We start from the raw sequence: 25,253 nt of genomic DNA on the forward strand, positions 1-25,253 counted from the left end.
TGCAGGCTTTGAAGCCATGGAATATTATTTGGAAATACGGCCAAGGCCACATGGTGTACCTACACAGTTTATCTTAGAGTTGCATATATTTGCCTTAAACATAACTTTTTCTACTTCTATAGAGTTTACTATATGCAGGTTAAAGGGACTGCAATGGGGTGCCCCTTCGCCCCGGAAATGGCAGTAAGGTTTATGGCTCAATACGAGAAATAATGGGTAAATTGAGATAACCCTTTCAAAAGTAATATGACATTGTGGAAGCATTTTATTGACAATAACCTTTTGATATTGAGCTGTAAGGATGATCTTCTCCATCAGTTTGTTGATTGGTTAAACAATTGTACATGCAACATTTAACACACAGCTCATTGTAGGAAGGAGGCTATTTATTTCCCTGACTTGACAATCAAACATGAAGAATGAATTATATGTATGACTATATATACAAAAGAGACTAACAGAAATACTTTCCTCCACTATACAAGCTACCATCAACGTGATTTAAAAGATGACTTACCATTTAGTCAATTTCTATGCCTCTGCAGGAATTGCACTAAAAAAGAGCATTACTTTGTTAATGTAAATAAATGAATCGTGATTACTAAAACATGCAATGAAGAGAGTGTGATACACACCTAGGAAGTCGCTCCTAGAACCTAGAAAAAAATAACCTAGAGACTGTCTAGTGTGTGTAACAACTTTTAATACTGTAACATCAGATGTAAAAAAGATAATACAGAAAGACTGCTGATCTGTTTCTTTTCTAAATCCATTCAGGAAGATGCCCACATTTCCTTTAAAGAGATATAAAAACCTAGGAGGTAAACTTGTTTACTCTAATACGGAGCTTGAACAACCTCAGTGTAATTTGAGGACTACTTTCGGATTACCTACAGTACCTGGCCATCATAAATGTGGCACATGTATGGCATGTGCATCCACAATAGAAGGGACCACCTTTGTATACAATAATATTCTATTCAGCACAGTGAATTTATAAACTGTAAATCAACAAAGTAGATTTATTGATATACTTTGTCCATGTGGAAAAGCATATGTTGGCAAAACCAATCAAGCAGTTCAACATTAAATTAGCCGAAATAAATCATGTGTAAGATGCTGCACTATGTTGGCGCCACTGGTGCAACATTTCCTTGAGGATAACCATACATTGTTTGATTTGAAATGGACTGTATTGAGACAGGTGCACCTGAAATATGGGGGGGGGGGGGGGGTTTCCCCGTATTTTTCATGACATGAGGCACTTACAATAATGAAGTTATGTACAGTTAAAACTGGTTTGAATCAATTATCTGAAGTTTGCTAATGTTTTGGAAAAAACAAACTGTAATCGCTTTTAGTAGTGAGTGTACGCTAAGTTAGTGCCCTTTTGATTTAGTCGTATATACTTTTTTGATAAGAGAAATAAAGCATTTGCAGTAAGTGACTTTGTGGCGATGGTATTATGGCAGAGATACCCGCCACCCCCTCTCAACACAATCCCCAAGAATTGGGAAACCGGAAACAGTTCTGAACTTTTGGAAGGCGGGAGGGAGTTACCCTCCCGGCCGTATTTATTAAAATATGAAACAAAATTAAAACATTAAAATAACAGTTTCATATCATGTACAATTTCATATCCACATTACGATGTTTGGCTAACCTTAACATATTTCTAATACAAAGGTTCTCCTAGCCGATACTAACATCCTGACAAATGCATTCCAATTTGAAATTGTACATCCTAACGTTAAGGGCCAACGGCAAGGTCGTAACCGGTGTCAGATCCCTAAACCAGAACTCCCCCCTCACTTGTGAGGGGCGGCCGCACAGAGGACTGCACCTCATGTGCCATACCAATTTCCCTTGTCTTGACGGGGGCCCCTGTTAACTCGACGCCATCTACGTGGTCGTCCGAGGACTCGTGTGAGGTGTCTAGAAGGTAGCGTAGACCCCCCTGCCCACCCCACACAACTTACCACATCTGCCGTCGCAGATGTCCTGGCCCCGGGAAATTCCCAGGAGGGGCCCGTAGCCCCTCCTATCCAGGGAGGGGCCTTGACCGCCTTCCCTTTCCTTTAGGCATCCCGTCCTTTAGAAGGGACCGCCTCCCCGTTGAGGGGCCAATGGCCACCTCCCCCCGGGCGCTCCCATCCATAATGGGTGACGCCCCCCCCTAGGGATCTTCCAATGACTGCTCACCGATCATGACCTTACCGCCCGACCAAATAATAAATACGACAAGATTAATTACTAAAGAAAGAAAAGGACATTTAAACTTTAAGCAGATCAAGTCTAAATTCTCTAAAACATTACTGATCATACTGATGCAAGTCTTTAATAAAGCATACCGTGAAGAATAATCCACTTTATTGCGACCGAATCACAAACTTTATTCAAAACAACCTGTAAGAAAGCAATTACGACGACTTTATTCAAAAACGACCTGTAAGAAAACAATTACTACGTCAAATGACTTTTATTCCCAACAACTTGCTGTCTTCAGGGGCTGGTGGGTGGGTCAAAATTGGCTCTTCGTTCCGTCTCGAGCTCACGTGCAGCGAGGAGGTGCAGCTTCAGAGCCCAGGAACAAGAGGATGCTTCCGAGGACTATCGCTCCTTTTATTCTTCTTTGGGCGGGCGTAAACCCGCCTCCTCCCGCCTCCGGGGGCGTGGCTGACGGCTTCAGTGTCTAGGACAACCCACTCTTGGGCGGGAAAAAGCGCGCCCTGGCTACACCGCTTTGGGCATACCAGCCGAGACGCGCCTCCCGCCAAAAATAGTTTCCCGGGGGGATCGGGGTACTCCACCATACGTTCGGGGGGACCGAGTGGTCGCCCCTTTCCAAAAGTGATGTTCCAACTCATTTTAAATAACTTTTCCCAGTACTCGTATTGCGGGAACTTGGAAATCGGGCCACCTCATGTTCTTTAAAACATTTCTTTGACTACATTTCACAACTTTTCATTATTTTAACCCAGAAGCTTAAATCCAAAAGTATTTAATCTTTAACATGACCCAGCGCCAATAGATGGAGTAATGCAGACCTCACTTCCCATTATTCACAGCTATAAACCGGAAGTCCGAGCCCGGATGTATTGATTTACTTACATGAAAACCTCTTGGCATATGTAGTAATGCAGAGTGAAACGGTTCCCACATTAAATGTGTGAGTGCACGCATATTTATTTCCAGGTTGATTCCTGAACTGGGACAGTATAATAAACGAAAGACCTGGATGAAACAAGAGGGCATGGAGGCTCTGTTAGGTTTTAATACATGGACATTATACTAGTATAATGTAGCTCATAAGATAAATGTATGTAATTACTACAGTGTGTGTCTTTCATCCCTCGTGAATTAGTATTGATGGTCACATCTGGCTTCTGGCACCATGGTGGTCATTTAGCAACCATATACATGGTTTTAGGATTTTCCCTATTCGGATTTGGTGAGCCTATTTTTTAAAGTGTGCAACGCATTCCTTTCTTTTTAGAAAGAACACAGACGTGCATGGATTTAGAACCCACACATTGTCACTTCTTTGGGAAGCACTGGCATTAGAACTTACATAAAATAGATGAGTCAGTTCCAAATATAGGATTGAATCCACGTTTTAATATTTAGATACTTGCAGTTCTGCACCAGGAAATGGTGTAAGGTGTCACATCACTCCAATGGGATAGATGGTGCACTTCAGCCATGCTACTATTGCTCCTGCTCACACTCTCTCTGGAACATGCCTGAAGGGCTGGGTGGCACCCCTGTTGGATGAGTGAACCTATATTGCCACACATGGCCGCTCAGTCAGATCCTTCGCACCACAAGGCCTAGTCTTGGCTGCCCACCACAAGGCCCATAGGTGGCACCAGCCAGGACGGAAGTAGCATTGACAGCCCAGCAGCTTCAAGGGTGCAGGCCTGCTCCCTGGGTGTCTATATGGAGAAACAAAACCATGGAGCAAGCCTGGATGCCACATGGATGCAGGCGGATTAGGTGGATGGGAAGAGGAGCTCCCTGTTTACACAGCCATCTTAGTCGGGCTGCAGGCCATGCCCCATTTTTGCTGTTAAACTTCTGCTGAAATTTAATGAAGAGTGAGAACATTTTCACACCCAGTAGTTGCTATGGTTCTCCAATAGGTTATCATAGATATTGGGAGGGATAGTGAGAGGTAATGCAGCAGAGATGGAGAATGAGAGTTAGCGAGAGAGAGAGAGAGACACAGAGAAAGAAAGATACACAGAAAAGAAAAAGAAGGTATCAGCATACAATAATGGAAGTACAGAATGGAAGAAAGTGAAATTTAGAGAAAGATGGAGAACGTTTGGAAATACAAAATGGCAGTGATCGGTTGGAATGTGAACAGTTGCAAGTAGTAGCATACAGAAAGTTAAAATGTGGCAAAATAAACCAGAAAAGGTAAAATGGGGACAGAGAAGAAGAAGATTGAGCAACAAAGGAAAATGGAAGAGGCTGACAAAGCTGGAATCATCTGAATGTTGATAACAGAGAGCTCAATGAGAGATGAAAGAGTCAAAATGAGAGATCAAGGAAGAACATGAGGCAAGAGAAAGAAGGATAGAAGGTGAGTGAGAGAATGTAATTAAAATTAAATTGATAACAAAGAAAGGAAAACCAGAGGTGAGTAATGATGAGAAATTGATGTCTGTAGACAACAGGAGATAACAATGACAATGGAATTCAAAACAAAGACTGAAATCCAAAGAGTGGGTGGGACTAAGAATGAGGTATTCATAGGCCGAGATTGTTGAAGGAGATAAAGAAAGGTAGACCACTTGTTCATTTACCAATGTTTAGTAATTACACTTGTGATTTTGAAAATGTAGTTGTGCAGCTAGATATCTGGTGTCTTTTTCAAGCCACTCGTTGCCCTTCATGCCACCCTTATAGGTGTGTCCATGATCTTCCCATTCTTTTTCTCAAAATGCATCTGGCTAGCCGCCACTCTTGCAGGCCACTGGTAAGTAAAGGAGTCTTCTGTGGCTGGCAGTTTGAGGTCATCCTCTCACCCCTGCTCTTCCACGCAGTTACTGGCATCTGCTTCCTGGGTTATTTCTTCTCCCAGCTCTTTTCTCTGCATTGCAAGTCCTCTACAGCATTCTCTGTGGCTGTGCAGGCTTCTTTTTTTCTGTTCCCTTCTTGAGTGTGTCTTCCCCATCCCTTCAGTTGAGAGAAGCGGAAAAATACAGGAGTCTCTTTTTTATTCCTAGCAACACTCTCTCCCTTTAGTCCTTACTCTGTTTCATTGCCAGTATCCTCTCGTCTGGCTTTTTTATTTTTATTTATAGGGCCTTGTCTCATTGGTTGCTTTGTTAGAACCCACGGAATCCTCTAGGATTAGTGTTCTTGGTCCCATCTACCCCGCCTACAGTGTGCAAAACTATAACTCTGTCAACAAAATTATCTAAATGTGAGACTCTTTCAAACTTTAAAAAATTTCAGAGATGGCCATTGTCATCATTTGGGGATGACACTTCCAGTTGAAGGGAGATACATAGGATAATAGAAAGAGATAAAGTGAATATTAGATAAACAAGAAGATTACAAGAATAACAAAAATTATCACCAACAAAAATATTGGCAAAAATATACTGAGCACACTAACATTGACTTTACATATCTTGTATGTAACTTAAAAACATCAACACCAAAAATATAGAAGACCATGATGTGGTCATAAAATAGATACATTAATCGAATTTTTACTATTAAACACCATTACCTTCTAAACACATATTAACTTTAAAAATAATATTACATTTAAAAAGTATGTACTTACAATGCAAACATATATATTTAACATAATCAAATACAAATAATATTTAGAATAATTAAATGGTTTTTTAAATGATTAAACATAAATATTAGAAAAGTATTAATGATAATTATACTTATAAACAAAATATTATGTATTCGATTTCATGAATAAAAAATGTAGTACAAAAAAAAAGAAAAATAGTTTACATTGAACTAACTATTAAAATAATTTGAAGATCAAATTCATTACTCTCACTTCAACCTATCCATCTGAAGGGAAAGTGTTGGACTTTGGAGGGGTCAAGTTTACTCTTCCCCCCCCCATCCTGAGAAACAGTGGGAAAAGTGCTGGACTTTAAAGCTTTCAGAATAGCTATTCCACTATGGCATAAGAACGAGTAGGGCTAGTGTTGGATTCTGGAGGGGTCAAAACTACTTACTATTCACACTCCACCGTGAGCAACAGTACAGAATATTTTCCATTTTGAAATTCTCAGCTTTAATTTTCCCTATCCTAAGTTAATACAAAATACATTTTATATTTATAAAAGCAAAAATAAAATAAATAATTAAAAACATATATTTCATAAAACATTTGAAACATTTCTGTCAGCTAATGTATACACAGTCTTAAACTAAAATCACAAAATTAAGATAAGCAATGATACATAAAATTATATTAAAACCTAGTTACAATAAAAAACAGTTAAAAATGTTTTAAACTCCCTTCCATCATATTACCCTAACATTCCAACAATTACAAAATCTAATTAAATTAATAACCCAAATGACATTATAAAAAAATAGTAAAATTAAGGAATTAATAATTATACATAACATAAACATAATATAATTATTATCCAATTTACTTAAAACAAATCATTACACACTCAGTTATTCAATTAACCAATTAAGAAATTAAATAGTTATTATGATATTTTTCAAAGTAGCTATACAGTAACGAAATAAACATGTACAAAACTTGATAAATCAACAAATTAAACATCACTGATATAATAATTTCCGAAATGGAGAAGAGTTGGTTGTGGCATCCTGGTACCCTCTGCCAGGGGTTCAGGGAGAAAGGCTGAGTTTTGGGTGACTTGATAGCCAAGATCCTCAATGGGCTCCTGATTGTAGGAGGTGATCTCAATCTGAACCTGCAGAAGGAGATGGATGCAATAGTCAAAAGTGGAAGGTTTCCACAAGAGAATGCCTGACTGAAGTCCTTCACTGAGGCACTGGGGCTGGTGACTTTACCGCAGGCAGCCCACCACCAGACTCACCATTAATCTGACACGTCAAACACATCCTACTCCCTCTCTATACTAGATTACATTTTGGTATCAGTGATCCAACATGGCAGACTTCGGAACACAGAATACCTGACTCAAGATATTTGGACCACACTGATTACAACTTTATGACTACCATTGTCCCGCTCTAGTTCGGGCGGAGATCAGTCCTGTGGGAATCAACAAATTGGGCTACACGGAAACAGGTTCAGGAAGTGATTGAGGCTTATTCCACAGAAGCAAGGGATCGTTGACTACTGGGGAGGTCCTCTGGGAGGCAGTACTGAGATCCCAAAGTATCTCTCATGTAACAGGGAAAAGGAGAGAAAAGGGGGTGATAGTTATGGAATTCCAAAATTATAAAGTAAGGTACGCATCTTGGCCAGACCTCAAACAAGCCACACGAATAACACTGTTCAGGGAGGAATACAGGAGCCTTCTGCATAAAGAGGCTAAAACACTCTATAGAGCAAACCAGAGCAGGGTAAATAAAGTAGCGAACTAGACTGGGAAAATGGCCAAGAAGGTAGTGAGTCAGCGGTAAGTGCACAGAGTGCATGCTAAAAATAGCACTTTGGTGGACTCAGTCGGGAATATCGCTCAGGCATTTCTGTAGTTCCTGGGAAAATTATACACGTCCTGTAATGTTGGAGGAGCGCAGAGAGACCTGCGTGACTTAATAAATTTCAGTCTCCTCCATGGGAAGGGATGTCAAGAAGTACCTGGAAGTTGACAATCAAGAGGGATAGATCATAGAGGCCCTAACTCAACTCAAGACTGGAAGTCCATGAGTCTCATTGCTTTACCTCTAAAACATTTAATGCATGAGAAAAAGTGATACAGCCAATTAGGTATATGATGTATAAACCAAGTGCCAATCAGAAACTCCCACTAAACCTATAGCACTTGACTGTAGTCCTCATTCAAAAACCAGGAAAGCCCCAGATGACTGTGTGACCTATAGGCCAATATCACTACTGAAAAGTGAAACAAACATTTTAGCCAAGGTCCTGGCTAAATCCCTGATGCAGGTGATTGACAATTTACTCACCCTGGAGCAATTTGGATTCAAGACATATAGGCTTCCAAGTCACAATCGCTGGTGATTGTACGGCTGCATGGAGTTGCGAGGGGGGCTGCAGTGCTCTTTGCTCTGGACGCAGAGAGGGTATTCAGTTCCTTAGAATGGGTCTATCTAATGGTACAGCTCCAGTGGATGGCCTCCAGTCCATCTTTTTTTGGCCGTGATACACCTTTGATAGAGGAGTCCGGCTGCCTGGGTCTAGGTGAACGGTGCTCTCTCAGGGGAGTTTGTATCGGGCAGGGGCACCAGACAGGGATGTCCCCTATACCCTCTGCGTTTTGCAAATTTAGTGAAACAAATGGCTAATTGGTTTCACTGTGATGGCCTGATCCAGACACTGTGGTGGAATTATGAATGGGAGGACATTCTTTCTCTGTATGTGGATGATATCCCGTAGGAAATGGGGTTACCAAATCTCCAAGGGGGGTAGCACGGAACCAAGCAGGCAGGCCAAACTTCAGAGGACATGTGAAGCACTCATGCAGTACCCTCAGACGACACACCAGGCACACCACAAAAGAGGCAGGACAGCAGCTTGAGTTGGAAAATTAGTAAGTAGTTTAGTATATCTCCAACCTGCAAGGCAAAAATGCATAAACAGTGGTATCACAACACGGCTCCAACTGGCACCAGAGCCAAGTGTATCAGGGGGGAATATTTACAAGGGGGACCATGGGAAAGAGGTCCAGTCCGTAATTCCATGGCTGAAAGGGAAAGAATGTGATTAAATTAACATTAAACCTGGGGCCAAAATGGCGGGGCCAACTCAGGCTCTAATCCTTAGTAGTAGGCTCTAATCGCAAAATTCAATATTAGCATAAGTACACACCGTGCACTAAAATTCCAACCCGACCCCTGTAAAGGAAGAACTTCATGGCATCACAGCATATATGAACAGACAGGAGCACCTGTAGTAAATTAGCAAGGCTTGCTCCTTAACATGGGATGCAACCAGGGGCCTGGTATGACACGTCAGGCCCGCCTATAGACCAACATTAGGCAGAACACCCAGTATGGCCTGCATCAGAGTCTCTTGTTGAAAGAACATTACCCATCTTACATGACGGCAGGCATAGGCCTAAATCATGGGGTAGGACACCTGCAATAAAAGGCACATCAAGGTTTCCTCTTTGGCAGGGGGTATAACCAATGGCCTGGAACCTTCTCCAAGCATCAGGCAGAACACTGGCATCACTATTAGCATGAACCATCAGGGTGTAAACAACAGCCAACCCTCCGCATGAACATTAGACATACACATTATAGAGCGATGTTAGGCATTACACCATGAGCATGAGCCTAATCCTCCACACTGGCGCATCATTTAATGAAGGCTCCCTAGGCATCTGTTCCCTGCCGGCCCACTCAAGCCAACCTCTATGGGGGCGTGCCCTTAGGCCCACTTGCTCAGGTGGGCCCGATGACCAGGCTCTGGGATCTATCTCTGCGACAGGGGATGAGGCTCTCCACCTTAAAAAGAAATTCAGTCAGGGCAACCTGCTTGCTCCTGAGTTGTCTGGTGGGGCAGTCAAGTGTCGGAACATCAGAGCAGTTCAATACCTTTGGAACCCAATCTGCAGGTGCCCTCTGCCAGACGGGGCACCTGATGAGATAACCCAGTCCTCGGGGGCGGCCTGGCGACCTCGAGATCCCGAATGCCCCCAAACGTTACAACACAGCAGGGGCACAGGCGCAGTGGAGCCCTCTTCTGGGACTCTAACCAAAAAAGAAATAATACTGTCCCCACGGTGCAGGGACGCAACAGCTCTCAACAGCCCCGGTGCAGCCCCACCAAGTCCCGTCAGGGCCCCCACTCACTGGCAGTCCAGGGCCTCTCTTGCCGTCACCGGTGGGCTTGCTCTGGCACGGGAACATGCCGGGGCTCTCCCTCACTCAACGAGAGCCCCGCATCCAACACCACGTTTCCGGCCTGTACCCGGGACCCGCTTCTGGGGCCCGGGGTTTTGATGCAGCCTCCACAAGGCTGCCGACGTCCTCGGATGCTGCCGGGCCAGCGCCCCAGTAGGCTCCCTCCTGGCTCTCTCTGCTCCCCAGCGGGGCAGGCACCGACAGCGTGCCTCGGGCCCCCCTCACTTACGGTGGCCTCCTCGATCCGGGCCACAGACCGGCGGGGTGGGCTCCTGCTCCGGCCGTTCGTTATGGGGCTCCCTCTTGACCATGGGGGTCCCGCACCGGTGCTTCACCCGGGTCCCCCTCCCACACAGGGACCCGGGGCTTGGAGTCGGCCTTTTTTCCGCTGGCTGCCCGGCCGGCAGCCAATCCCTGCGTGGCCTTCCGGGGGCACGGCCATGCAGGCCAATCCATGCGCGGCGTGGCTGGGGGCGTGGCGGAAGACATCACTGGCGCCCCAGCCACGTGATGCGGGCCAGGCCGGCTTCGGGGGCCTTGCGCGGCCCTCTCTTCACATCGGTGGCCCTCTCCTAGCACCGGGGGCCGCCGCGACGATGCCCAACACAGTGGGGTTCTCCTTGGCAGCGCCGGGCCGCGGCAGTGATGACGGCAACAATAAGGGGTAGGCTCCCTTTCCCTAATTACTTATATTTCGGAAAATGCACCAAAATGAGGGGTAGGCTCCCCGGCGCTATTCCCCTCACAGTCCCTTCAGGCCACACGGCGCTCTTCTCCTTAGCAAACGGCGCTATTCACAGCGCACCGCTCCTCTCCCTCTGCTCACACAGCTCTCAGTTCTTCCAGGCACAGCGCTTCGGGTGGCAGGTTAGCACCTCGCAACTCGCGGTGCTCAGGGCTTCGCAGCGCTTCGGGGCCTCACAGCACTTCAGCCACAACAGACATAGGGCACAGTGCTTTAACACGCCACAGTCCCTCGGGGGCACAATCCTCCGAGGGCAGGTCCTCACGACCCAGCACTTCCAAAGGGCCACCGCTTCACAAGAGGGGGTAGACAGTCCCACTCCTCACCTCCTGGGTGCTTTTTCCACGCAGCGCTGGCACGGTTCCAGGTCCAAACAGCGTCAGCGACCTGGGTAGGGGCCCTCCTTCGTCAGGGGCCCGGGGGACAGTAGAGGGGGGGTTTGAGGGGTGCAGGGCCCAGCTCACAGGCCCCTGTGGCGGTAACACCTCGCAGCAGGTCCCCTCACGTTCCTGTCCCAGCTCTGTGTGTGTCTCTGGTGGCACATCCCCCTTACTTATACCCTCCTCCCAGGCAGTGCCAGAACCTTCTAGAATGTTGGCAAAGCTGGCCTAAACTGGCTCAAGGGGAGGGGTTGAGCACCCTGGATGCCAGGCTTTCCCTCCAAAAGCTAGGGGTGACTGGGTAATAATATCTAGACCGCTGACCTATGGCAGTCAGTTGGCAAAACCCATGGCCATGGCATCCATTTTAAATACAGAACATTTCAGTCAGGTGCATTTCTAAAATGGGGGAACATTTCCTGCACACCATTTCGTGACATTACAATTTTAAAACAGGGGAACTCTTACCACACATGGCCTATACAGGTTTACTACCATGGGGGAGACATCCTAGTCAAGGGGGCCAAAAGCGAAAAATTTCGGGGGAGAAGGCCAAGTCCAACACATCCTTTTATAACTCGCAGACCCAGAGAAATCTATCCAGAGAACCCTTGAGATATTTAGGGCTTTCGGGAACTACACGGGTATCCACATAAACTGAATGAAATTCATCACATATCCTCTTAGAGATTGCAACCAGACAAGGGATTGTCTTACCCCCTGACCTGCCAGGAGAGGGGTTTTACGTACTTAGGGATCTGTGTGCCCCTGGATCCAAAATTTACCACAAACTGGGACATATATTGTTGCAATATAAAAGGGCAGTGGGACACTTTTACAGGCTTCCACTATTGCTAATATGGGGATCGGAGCTCTCTAAAGTGATATTTCTTCAGAAATTCCTCTACATACTGCAGAATTAGCTTTTTGATGTCCAAGTCCTATTTCTAACACTAGTAAATGTGGAGAGCTGCTTGGTACTAAATAATGTTGTGTGATCAAGAATAGCCTGATCCTTCCTGGCCAGGAAACTTTCCAAGGATGGTAACACCCTCCTAGACCTAGGTCTCTGTTACTGGGCCACACAAATGCTGTTAGTCAATGACTGGTCATTTGCCGCTCAGAGAGAGGCATCTTTGATGGCAGATAGATGGGCTATGGATCCGGGGGTTATGTATGGCAATTATGTGGTAGCAGGAAAATTTGTGAACGTCCCGTTCCCTACGGAGATGGTGATTTGGACCTGGGGAAGGCCCTGCATGTATTGGACTGAAAATTAAAGTGACCCTAGAAACACAGCTATGGGATTTGAAGGCCTTGCCAGATTTGTTAAAAGCAGAAGGCTATCGAAAATGTGGCCCGCTGGACATCTCCAAACTTGGGGACATATGGACCATGAAGTGGTTGATGACCTTCCAGGAACTGATGGAGCAATGCAAATTGTCAGGAAGCCAATTCTTATGAAACTTAAAGATTAGATCTCTCTTGTCTTGCTTTATTGGCACCACTCTAGATATAGCAGAGTACAAAACTACTGGAGACAACAATCAGCCCCATCTCAGTGATTTGAGTGAGAAATGAGAACTGTAATTAGGCAAACTGGGTGATATTGATTGGCGGCAGCCTGCGAGCATCCCAGTGAGGTTGCAATTCAAGCTACTTATTGATTGATCCATCTAGAGCTGATACATAACCTTATTTCACTAGGATGTGGTAATTTGCCATGGTTAAGACCTCTACTGATGAATGTCTTAGAGGGTGAGGTCAAAGGGGTACTCTACTACATATCGTTTTGGAATCTTTAAGGGTCTGCATTTTTTTGACAGGTATACAGAGTAAACTCTCATTGGCCATAGGTGGTTTGACACTTTCCACATTATATTTACATTTTAAGAATAGCTTTAATCTCAGAATCATATAGCCATACATCTATTTGCATTTTTTGCTTCATTTAAAAGCATGGTTTATTTGAACAAAGACTGTAAACAAATGTTTGCCATTGTATGTTACCAGCGCCATGAAACCGTCGGTGTACGTGCGCTTAATAAGTGCTTTTAACATAACAAAACCTCCTCTTCTCTGGTTCATAAATACTAGTCATCAAAACAATCCTGACCTGACCAAATTTTCTGACAGCGCTAGTTGTCGCTTCCCACAGCTCGGCAAATAATATTAAAAAATATGAGCATGTACATGCTACATTAAACAATGAACATTTTAACTGCAGCTCATTTGATAAGCAAGATGAATAAAGCATTTGTACTTGGCTTTACCTCCAGTAATTGGGCTTCCATGTCATGCATTCATCTTGTAAAACCAGGAATCCAACTCGAAGGTACTACAGGCCCATGATAAAAAAGACATATGGCCTAATTATGACTTTTGTCGGTCTTGGAACATGTCGCCATGCCAGTGCCCCTCTGCAAGACCACCAAAGTTGACAGCCGCTCACTTGTCAGATTATTAGTTATTTTGTGGTCCGGCCGGTGGGCGATGTGGTGTACCAAAGTGATGCATTACAAAGGCTCATACGTGAGCCTTAGAACTGTACTGCCACTGGACCGTCAATGCATGTACAGTGCAGTCTATGCTGTGCAGACACAGGGGTGCATGCACACAGGGGGCACAACAGGTGCCCCCCTGCATGCACCACTATGCACAGGGGCAAGAGGAGGCTCTGTATGACCCCCTTTGTTGCCTCACCGCCATCACTTTTATGGCATGCGAACCGCCATGTGATTGTTGGTGGAGAGGAAACTCGTAATAAACTTGCCATTGCAGCAGCTGTACCACCAGTATATTGCGTACTCAAGACCGCCTCGCCAATTCCAAGGATCATGGATCTCTAGTGGTGGTCCCATGGGTTCCTACTGCCATTCTTAAGATACAGTGGTCAGACCACTGGTGCAGCAGTCCCTGACTGCCAAAGCAGGTTTCGGTGTCCTATGGGCCTCCAAACTCGTAATAAGGCCCTGAGCTCCTTGGTTATGAAGAAAAACAACTGCTGCACTTGTTCTCTATTTTGTGCCTGAAAAACAGAATGAAGTAAAAGAAAGGGAGGCCTCCTTAGTAATCCAGTGCGGGACAAGGAGAATAGGAGTGAAGAACTTAACAAGTCCCAGTAATCAACTCTTGAAAAACCCTTTTGTATATTGCCCTCATAACTCAAAGTGCCAACTGCATAGAAACGTGTACAATATTAGACATACAATGAAAACAAGAGATTTACACCAAATTAATAAAACATTGTTTGTTTGTTAAAAAAATTGCACAATTTATTACAAATCAATGAAAACGATAATGGATAACATCAATGCAGTGCCATACATTAAAAAAAATGTTCATGTTATTTTTAAAAGAGGTGCCTATACACATATATATATAACAAATAAAAACCATAAAATTCAGAGTTGTCAAAATTGTCAAAACCACAAAATTCAGAGTCGTCAAGGTTGTCGATGCAGCGTTTCGGTGTATTATGATATCACCTTCATCAGGACAAACAATTCTATACAAAGAAAGCGTGCAATTAGATACATCCTTAGATCTTGTTAAGAAAGCATATTTATATTTCATTTTTCAAGGCACAGTCGTGTTTTCAAAGAGTCGTATACATGGTTTTCTACACAAATATACTTTCCTATTGTTTAATAATATGGCATTTGAGTTACAGTGGGCTATACATTCAGGTTCCTGACTATGTGACTTCAAGTCACTGTTAGGTAGCTTTAAAAGGATAAACCATTGTGCATACCTGCAAATGTAAATTATGCCTCTCGTTTGAATTGGAGGTTTGTCTGTTCATTTGTAGATCATGGGAAAGACGCTCTGGTCTAAAGAGTCAAATATAAAATTCCTTTCGGGGAAGGGCATAAAATGACAAAAAGCGACTATTAATTGGGTGGTCACTTGTGATTTATCAATTTGTTACAAAATGGCCCGCAACTTATCAATGACTCTGTCATATAATATTACCTGTAAATTTCAGGAACTCAGTGGTGAGGATAAAGCCGGAGGGGGAGGCACTGTATTTTAAAGAGTGTGTCACTATAAGGAAGCATATGTATACACATTAGGATATGGTGTGCATTAGTTGATACTATCCACAGTGTGGTTACATACAAACTACCATCAGGCAGATCATAATTCAGATATTATTACAGGTATTACCTGCACATCAAAAACACAAGGAAATCTTTATATAAAGAACCTAATGTGATCTGTTTCTAGTTAATTATTTAAAACATGGTACTCACCCAATTGACAGGGTTATGAGGCCCTCACAGCAGCGTGACTGGATTCTTTTAACTTCTACCAGTGCTGAGATTTTGGTTCTTTATATAAATATAAATATTTCCTATATAAAGATTTCCTGCATAAATATAATACTGGAAGAACCTTGTAGGTTCTTGCAGGTTCTTGCAGTATTAATGAGCAATTCTAGATGATCCAATGCAGTCAGAATGCAATGCTATGCAGTTTCTAATGCAAGAATCAGGCACTTTGCAATGTAAAAATATTGCAGTTTGTAATGCAAAAATCAGGCAGAACGTTATGCAAAAATAATGCAATGCATAATGCAACAATCAGGAAGTTCGTTATGTAAAATAATGCAATGCGTAATGCAACAATCAGGTACTTCATTTTGCAGAAATAATGCAATGCGTAATGCAACAATCAGGCAGTTTGTTATGCAGAAATAATGCAATACGTAATGCACAATCAGGCAGTTCGTAATACCAAAATAATGTAATGCATAATGCAACAATCAGGCAGTTTGTAATACCAAAATAATGCACTCCCGCACTGGTCACCGTGCTACGAGTGAGTTTATGCCACTCCCGTCACTCGCGGTCACCTGCTGCCAAAATATGCCCCTCAACATGGGTATGGGGTAAAACAAAGTGTAGCTCCACACTCTGGCCCCGGTACTACATTCCCCGGCAAGTACGGTCCACAAAACGGACTTCAGCGGAAGCCTGAGCTGCAAAGGTAAAAAAGACCGAGAGCATTTCTCTCGTAGCCCGCAACCCGCACCCCGCCCCAGGCATGACACACGCATGCTCTCTGAGCGTTACCTGGGGGTGCGAGCTCACCCTTCTCTCCTCGCTGAGGGACTTGGGTCTCCGATGCGACTTTGTTGATCTTGGGCACTGTAACCCAGACCCAGCCTCCCCAACGTTGGTTCAAGGTCCCTCCTAAGCAAAGACAGGCTTGGATCAGACAGGACAATCTTTACGACGGTCTCAGGCTGCACAAAGCATACGCACACAGCGTCGCTGAGACTCATTTGAGCTTTGGGTGTACATGCTCACAGAGCAATCCTCACAAAAGCCCTAGAATGCACAAAGCACATGCACAGAGCGTCGCTGAGACTCACTTGTACTAGGGGTGTACACGATCACAGGACAATCCTCACAAAGGTCCCAGGCTGCAAGAAGCACATGCACACAGCATTGCTGAGACTCACTTGGACTCCAGGTGCCCGCAATCGCAGGGCAATCCTCACCAAAGTCTCAATCAGCACGAAGCATACGCACACAGTGTCGCTGAGACTCATAGGTTTCCGGGTACACACGATCACTGGGCAATCCTAACATAGGTGTCAGGCTGCACGAAGCACACACACACAGCGTCGCTGAGACTCACTTGGATTTCGGGTGCACACGATCATGGGGCAGTTCTTGCGAAGTCTCAGGCAGCAAAAAGCACATGTACACAGCATCTCTGAGACACCTCTGGAAACCTCCTACAACCAGGCAGAAACACACAGAAATGTTAGAACACAAAAAAACAGCCACTTCTGAAAGTGTGATTTCTAAACGCACAATGCAAAAACCACCTTCACAAAAAGATGTGTTATTAAATTGTGAGTTAAGGTATACTAAACTTCACCTCTCTGTGTAAAGCCTATGGGAAGATAGGCTGGAAATATTTTACACAGCCTCCCCATTCTGTCCTTTGGGTAAGATGGCCTTTCATCAGTGAAAAACGAAATGGAGAGTATTTCACTGTCAGGACATGGTACACACCTCAGTACTTGTCCTACCTTTTTCATACTCTGCACCCTACCCGGGGGGTAACCTGGCCCACCCATAGATGTGCATAAAAAGGGAAGGGTAAGGCCTTGCCAGTGGGTGCACTTGTCAGGACAACAAAGCAGTTTAACAAAATGGGCACAGGCACTTCAGTGCAGGCCTGTGATCTCTCTTTAAGGCTACTGGTTTGGATGGCTTAATTAGTTTTGCAGGCCCACTAGTAGCATTTGCTTTACCAGCCTTGGCACACATAGTGCACTTTACTAGGGAGTTTACAAGTAAGGCAAAATACCAATCATGGATAACCAATTACCATTACACTTTACACAGATAGCACTTGCACTTTGACACTGATCGGCAGTGGCAAAGTGCCCAAAGCATCTAAGTTGGCAACACCATGTCAGAAGAAAGGTCTAGGGGGAACACAAAAACTTTTGGGAACTTTAGCCAAAAAGAGCCAAGTCCAGCTTCAGGATTTTGTGCTGCATTGCATTACTGGAGATTAATGTATTCTGGAATACACCTTTAATCGTGTTTGTTTGACTTTTATGGTTTTACTCATAAAACCGAATAAAGTTTGTTGATGATGATTGATGAAGCTGCTCAGGGTCGCACAAGGTGGCCTTGTGTTGATTCATAAATCTGTTTTTTAATTTGCGTCACTCTTGCTCGACATTACGTTATGCAAGAAAAATGCAAAGGCCTTCATAAATATGCCCCCTAGTGACATGGATATGTTGACTCTTGGACCATTACCCACTTGTTGCATTGACAGACCTGAGGCCTGGATTGGGAGACTCCTTGGGACAACCATTCTTTGACTTGGTGTGTCTAAAAACTCTGGAATACCCTAGCTCGAATCTCAGTAACCCCCTATTCAAATACATACAATCCTTCAGCATACATTGCCCTACTTGACCCCCCCTGTGGCCTACACCGGATAGATCCCTTGGTCGCAGATGAATGCCCCCAATGCGGGGTATGTCCGGGGTATATGCCCCATATATTCTGGACCTGCGGACCCCTATGGCCCTATTGGGATGCAATTCTGATGGTAATTTCCCAAGCCACGGCCTGGAAGAGGCATGAAATGACAAGTCAGTGCCTGCTGGGCCTGTTCCACCCCCCTGAACTGGAAAGGCCACAGCATCCTTAACTGACCTTGCACTTCTCCTGGTCATTCAAGCGGGGGCAATGAAGTGGCAATAAGCTGCACCCCCCTGTGTTAGCATGCAGAGGTCATTAACCACATGGCTGCTGGGCGTTTTCCCCCCCTGTGCTGGAAAATGCCATTTTAGTGGCACCATGACGAGCTCAGCTCGTCATCAGCACACGACACCTTTTGGTGATGACGAGCTGAGCTCGTCATCAGCATCGAAAGGGTTAAATGGGCGCAGGCGGACACACAGCCCTCTGCAAAGAGGATCAGCTAAGGCTGCAAACACATCCCAAGTAAGTTGCTAGGCGATCCAACAGTCGCAAGCCAAAGATGATACCTTGCCACCCTAGCTCTCTCGGTGTGAACCTGGTCTTAATCTCTCCTAAATCCTGCTGCCCCAGCCTCGCTTCCTACAGGCATGCCCTTCCCATTTCTTTGTGATGTCTCATCTTCCCAACCCCAATGCTATGGACCTGAACTTATATATTGGTAACCTTGGTTTCCTTGCTCGAAAATAGAATCTTGGTTAGTCTCCAGGGGTTAGGGGGATGGGGATGGGTTCTAGGTTTCCTTTATCTTTTTCTTCTACCCTTTTACTCTTTATATTTTCATCTCTCCCATAGTTACAGTGTTTGTAAACATGCTTTAATTCATAAAATGAAATTGCAGAGTAAGCATGCTGTTATTCTGGTCAGCATCGCTTGTGCTCCGACACTGTCCCTAGATCTGTATTATCACAAATATGTGTAGAATGTAATCCTATTCAGACATGTGATATTATTGTATTGTGCTGTGTTTTGTACGAATCATTCCAGATTGGGTTTTTTCATGAAAAAGGCAGCAAATATATGAATATTTTTAATAGACCCAGTCCTAAAAGTAAACTTTAAGTTTGTTGCTGGAATGCAGTGACACATTTATTGTCACTGTATTTCAGCAACTGTCCTGGCCTGGCATGTGACCAGTAACTGAACTGGCATGGTCATGGTGGAAGAATAAATACAGGATAGAGGAGCACCCTTGACCTTTCTTAGGCAGGTCGCTCCCCATGCTGCACAGCACCACATGCGTGTCACGCCCTTGAGCCTGCTGCTGCTGTCCTGCGTTCGATGCCTTCCTCCCCCGCAGGCAACCACCTGCACCTCATCCCTGTTGGTCAGTAGTAGGCTGTAGGTTTGCTTGCTGTTTTTGCACTGCATTTAGCTTTGTAACATTTTTATTGTGTTCTGTTTTTTTTTCCTTCCTTCATTTCCCATGTATTTTTTGCCTGTGCCCTTATCCCTTCTATTACCTTCGCCGTTCCCGTTCTCCTGCAGCTGCGTCCCCTACAGCTCTGCCCTGCCCCCCGCTCCTATTTGTCCGCTCCCACCTCCCACTGCTCCTCCCTCCTGCCCTTCCTATGGCGCCCGCTTCTTGGTGAAGAGAGCAACCCTTGACCCTTCTTAGGCAGGTCGCTCCCCACGCCACACAGCACCACCTGTGTGTCGCGCCCTTAAGGCCCAGCTGCCACTGCTGTCCCGCATTTGAGGCCCTCCTCCACCCGTAGAATACCACCTGCGCCTCATCCCTGGTGGCCAGTGGTAGACCATAGGTTTGCTTGCTGTTTTTGCACTGTATTTTGCTTTGTAATTGTTTTATTGTTTTTTTTCTTCCTTCATTGTCCTTGTATTTTTTGCCTGTGCCCTTTTCCCTTCTGTTCTCTTTGCCGTTCCGCACCCAGCACAACAACCCTGGGCCCCGCGAACACCACCACGCCTGTCTCTGCTATGATGCCGTCACCCTCCACGCACTTAACAACGGACGATCACACACATGCTCCCTGGCCACCCAAAGCGCACCCAAGGATCCTTCTCCTGCTGGAATTGCAGCTTCACCAGCATCCGACCCACCAACCAGAACAGGACTCACCCACCTCTGATCCATACTCCTGAACACCCGCTCCGCGCACAAATACGCCATCAAACTCTGGGACCTGCTCAACACATCCTCCGTGGACGTCGTCTTCCTGACAGAGACCTGGATGAACGACTCCTCAGCACCCGATATCGCCATAGCCATCCCAGATAGCTACAAGATCAGCCACAGAGACGGCACCAACGAAGTGGGAGGTGGATGCGCCATCGTCCACAAGTCCACCCTCAGGGTCTTGACCAACTCCAACTACACCCTCAACACCGCTGAACACCTGAACTTCCAGATCCACACTGATCCCAACATCACCCTCAGAGGAATTCTGATCAACAGACCCCCCGGACTCCAGTCACAGTTCAGAGACTCCATTGTAGACTTTTTCAGCATGCACGCCCTCTCCTCCAAGGAATACATCCTCTTTGGAGACCTGAACTTCCACCTCGAGAACAACAACAATGCAAACTCCACCACCCTGATCGACAGCCTTGCCAACCTAGAACTCAGACAGCTCGTCACAATGCCCAACCACTGCACCGGCCACACGATTGACCCCATCTTCTCCACATGCTCCTTACGACTCCTTCAGCCACACCACCGAACTCCACGGGACCAACCATCGATGCATCCACTTCACCTTCCAGAAACCTACCACGCACCACCGTACCCCACAGATCCCACGCTGCAGCTGGAGCAAAATCACCAAAGACCAACTAAGCACTGCTCTCGCCCGAAGCCCACCCACAGACCCCACTGACCCCGATGCCACCGCCAGCAAATTCAGACGCTGGATTGATGACTGTGCCAACCCTCTCCCCGATCAAGAATCCCTCCAACAGTCGCACCAACAAGAAGCCAGCTGGTTCACCGTGGACCTCCGGACCTCCAAAAAAACTTGCTGGAAGCACACCGAGATCAACTCCTTGCTCAAGAAACCCAAGGCAGATCCGAGGGACCTCAAGAACCTCCTGCCAATCTTTCTGCTCCCGTTCCTGGCGAAGGTCATGGAGAAAACCGTCCCAGTCCGGGTTCCGCAGCAACTACAGCACCGAAACAGCCCTCATTGCCACCTCCGATGACATCAGGGTCCTGCTGGACAACTGCGAGACCGCGGCCCTCATCCTCTTGGATCTATCAGCCGCCTTCGACACGATATGCCATCCACCACACCCTGCGCAATCGCCTGCATGACGCAGGAATCCATGGCAAAGCACTGGACTGGACCACCTCCTTCCTCTCTGTTAGAATACGGGGAGTCCTCCTTCCCCCTTCCGATCCAAAGCCTCCAAGATCGTCTGCGGCGTATCCCAAGGATCATCCCTCAGTCCGACATTGTTCAACATCTACATGACCCCGCTCGTCCACGTCGCCAGACTGCATGACCTCAACATCATCTCCTACGCCGATGACACACAGCTGATCCTCTCCCTCACCAAGGACCCTCTCACCGCCAAAACCAACCTCCAAGAAGGAATGAACGCCGTCACCAAATGGATGAAGAGCAGCCGTCTGAAGCTGAACTCAGACAATGTAATGTAATGTAATGTAATGTAAAAAGAACTTATAAAACGCAACTAACACCTGGCGGTTTCTTGGCGCTGAAGCATAAAGAAAACAAACAACAGACAAGATGGAGGTCCTCATCCTCAGCTTCACCCCCTCAGCCTGGGACGACTCCTGGTGCGCGACCGCTCTGGAAGCAGCACTGACTTGCACCGACTATGCACGCAACCTGGGGTTCAGTCCTCGATTCAACACTTTCCATGACCAAGCAAGTCAACGCCATCTCATCCTCCTGTTTCCACACCCTCTGCATGCTCCGCAGGATCTACAGGTGGATCCCAACCAACACAAGAAGAACAGTCACCCAGGCCTTCGTCAGCAGCAGGATGGACTACGGAAATGCCCTCTACCGAGGAGCTCGGACTAAACTGCTGAAACGACTGCAACGCATACAGAATGCCTCTGCACGCCTGATCCTAGACATCCCTCACCACAACCACATCACACCCCACCTGAGAGACCTGCACTGGCTCCCGTCAACAAGAGGATCACCTTCAAGCTCCTCACCCATACTCACAAGGCACTCCACGACACCGGACCAGCATACTTCAACAGACGACTCAACTTCTTCACCCCAAACTGCCAGCTCCGCTCTGCCGACCGCGCCCTGGCTACCGTCCCTCGCTTCCGAAGAGCAACCTCCGGTGGAAGATCGTTCTCCTTCCTTACCGCCAAGACCTAGAACACCCTCCCCATCCTCCCATGGCAGACCGAAGACCTGCCGAAGGAGGATGTGGAGACCGAAGACCGACTAACCTTCAGGAGGCTACTCAAAACCTGGCTATTCAAGCAATAGCAGCACCCCCCAGCACCTTGAGACCCTTAAAGGTGAGTAGCACGTTCTACATATGCCTTGATCGATTGAATGAATGATAAAGACTATAGCACAATAGGACTCCCTCTGCAATGTCAGAGACAACAAAATAGTTGTCAACAGCTGATGCTAGCACTCCCTCCCCAGTACAACTTTTTGCCATTGGCCATTGGCCAATGCTGGGGAGCACTACAAAGCACCCACTGGTGTTCACACCAGAGAGTTTACACTTTTCAATTTAGGTAAGACTGCTGGGGAAGAGATAACTAAGCAGCTTAAACTGGAGGAACACTGGGTGGCAGGGATTTTGTAGATCCCTGCAGATTCTTCAAGTTTACATTAAAAAAATGCTAGGAAATTGTGCCACTTTAGACACCCTGAAGCACCTTCAGAGTCTAGTTTTCAGAAATGTCTGGGTTTGGTAGATTTCCCTGGGTGACTGCCATACCCAGGCCCCCGTTTCCAAATCAGCAATTTTTTTGAAAAGTTGATGTCTCCACCTTGCATTTTGGGCCCTTTCCTGTCACAAACCCTAGGCCCAGCGACAAAAATTAGGAACCATTTTTATCTCGAGACGTGGGGCCGAGTCGTAGGAAGTTAGTGGCTGCCAACATATTACAGAAAAGTCCCTCACAGGAATGTGAAGAAAAGGTGCATTTCTAGCTAAAGTGTGAGGAGTGCAAGGGCTTCTTCAGGGAAAGAAAACGTTCAGAGGTCCACACTAGTCACACAACCCCAAACTCCCCCAGGTGTCTATTGTTTAGAAATGTGTGGGTTTGGTGAGTTTCCCTGGGTGGTGGGGGAGCCTAAGCCCAAAAATCACAAATATTCACCTGGCAATAACAGGGATGGTTTGATGAAAAAATGTGTTGTGTTATTTTGCCTAATCCTGTTGCAGCTGGTGGCTCACCCATTTAAGTGGAATACTATGTTTATGGGAAGATGTGTGTTACAATTGGGTGAAAGGAATTTGTGACTCACTGCAGATTTGAGAACTTTTCATAACAGAATAGTGAATGTGTGTTTTAAACCTAAGTTTGAAGTTTGCAGAGCATTGTAGTGACAAAAAAGGTTGTGAAGTTCACATGAGGCACACCACCATGGACTCCCCTGTATTTCTAGTTTCCAGAGATGTATAGATTTCCATAGGTACCAGCTGGGCTAGGGGACAAAGCCACAACTAGAAAAGTTGCAAAAATATGTTGATTTTGAGTGAAACTTTTGATTGACTATGTTGCATTTTTGACCCCTTTCTATTGCAGAAGTTAGGACAGTTCTCATAAGTGAAGTACCATTTTCATCAAGACACTTTGGGGAATGCTAGGTGGTAGGAAATATGTGGCTTCCTGCAGAGTCTAGAACTTTTTCTCACAGAGATGTGAGGAAAACATGTTTTTAGCCATATTTTGAAGGCGTTATGGGTAAGAGAATGTTGTGGGATTCAAACGATGAGCTACAAATGGTTCTGTTGGTTAAGATAATAGCTTTTTAGGTCATGAAGCCTTTATCATTGAAAACAATTGAAATGAATGTTATAAAATTATTTACAGATTGAAATGAAACACAAAAGACAAACAATTTTGTCAGAGAAGTCAGTTTTTTACTTTTTCTCTATTGATCATATATTTTTATATGGCTGTCAGAGTTCAGAAAAACATCAAATGACATAGGTGACATAAAATAGAGTGGATAATGTGACACAGTGGCATGAGTGAATACATTTCATTTATACAGATGTGATCCGACAATACATAAATGTATACAAAATATACAAGGGGTAATGATGGGGTCCGACCAATTCTAGTACAAGCAAGGAAGGCTAAATAAGTCTTGAAACCAAAAGACTTAATGGATATGGACCAGAAAGTACGTTGATGTTTTGACCCTGAAGTATGCGCAATTAGGTAAGCGTCATGGCAGGTCTTCTCCAGGACAGTGAGACAACAGTGGAGACAGCCACTTTCAAACGAAACACCCAATTCAGGGAAGTGGTTTGATTCCAACATGCAGTGTTTTTCAGAGTGTCTCCAGTGGTGGGGTTAATTAGCCTGGGGCTTGGAAAGGATGGCGCAGGGACTTGCCATGCTCACACTTGGGGAAGAGAACACCTTGAAGGTTGTGATCTTAGTTTAATGATTCACAGCCTGGTTCAAACAATGGAGATAAAGAAAATCAGGTCCAGAGGGGGACTTCATATTAATTGCCACCCTCCACAAGTATCCAGCGATGTGTGGTCTTTGTTAGATGTCTTTCAATTTCAGTATGTGACGAGCTTTGTCTTGCTTGGAAGAGTCCCCTGAGATTGAAAAGAGGCACTTCACTGTGTACTCCCCCGGTTGTATTTGTATTTAGGAATGCGTGTGTTTGGTAGGCTTTTCTGGGTGCTAACTGAGCTTGGGCCCAAAATCCACAACTAGCCAATTGCAAAAAAAGGTTGGTGTTGAGTGGAAAGATATGACCTGTCTTTATTGCGTCTTGTACCCTTTCCTGTTGCAGGAGCTAGGTCCACCCACACAAGTGAGGTACCATTTTACAAAGAGATTTGGTGGAATATTGGGTGGAAGGAAATCTGTGTTTCCCCACAGATTACAGAACTTTTCCGCACAGAAATGTGAGG

Source organism: Lissotriton vulgaris, chromosome 5, assembly GCF_964263255.1.
Source record: "Lissotriton vulgaris chromosome 5, aLisVul1.2, whole genome shotgun sequence".
NCBI lineage: Eukaryota > Metazoa > Chordata > Amphibia > Caudata > Salamandridae > Lissotriton > Lissotriton vulgaris.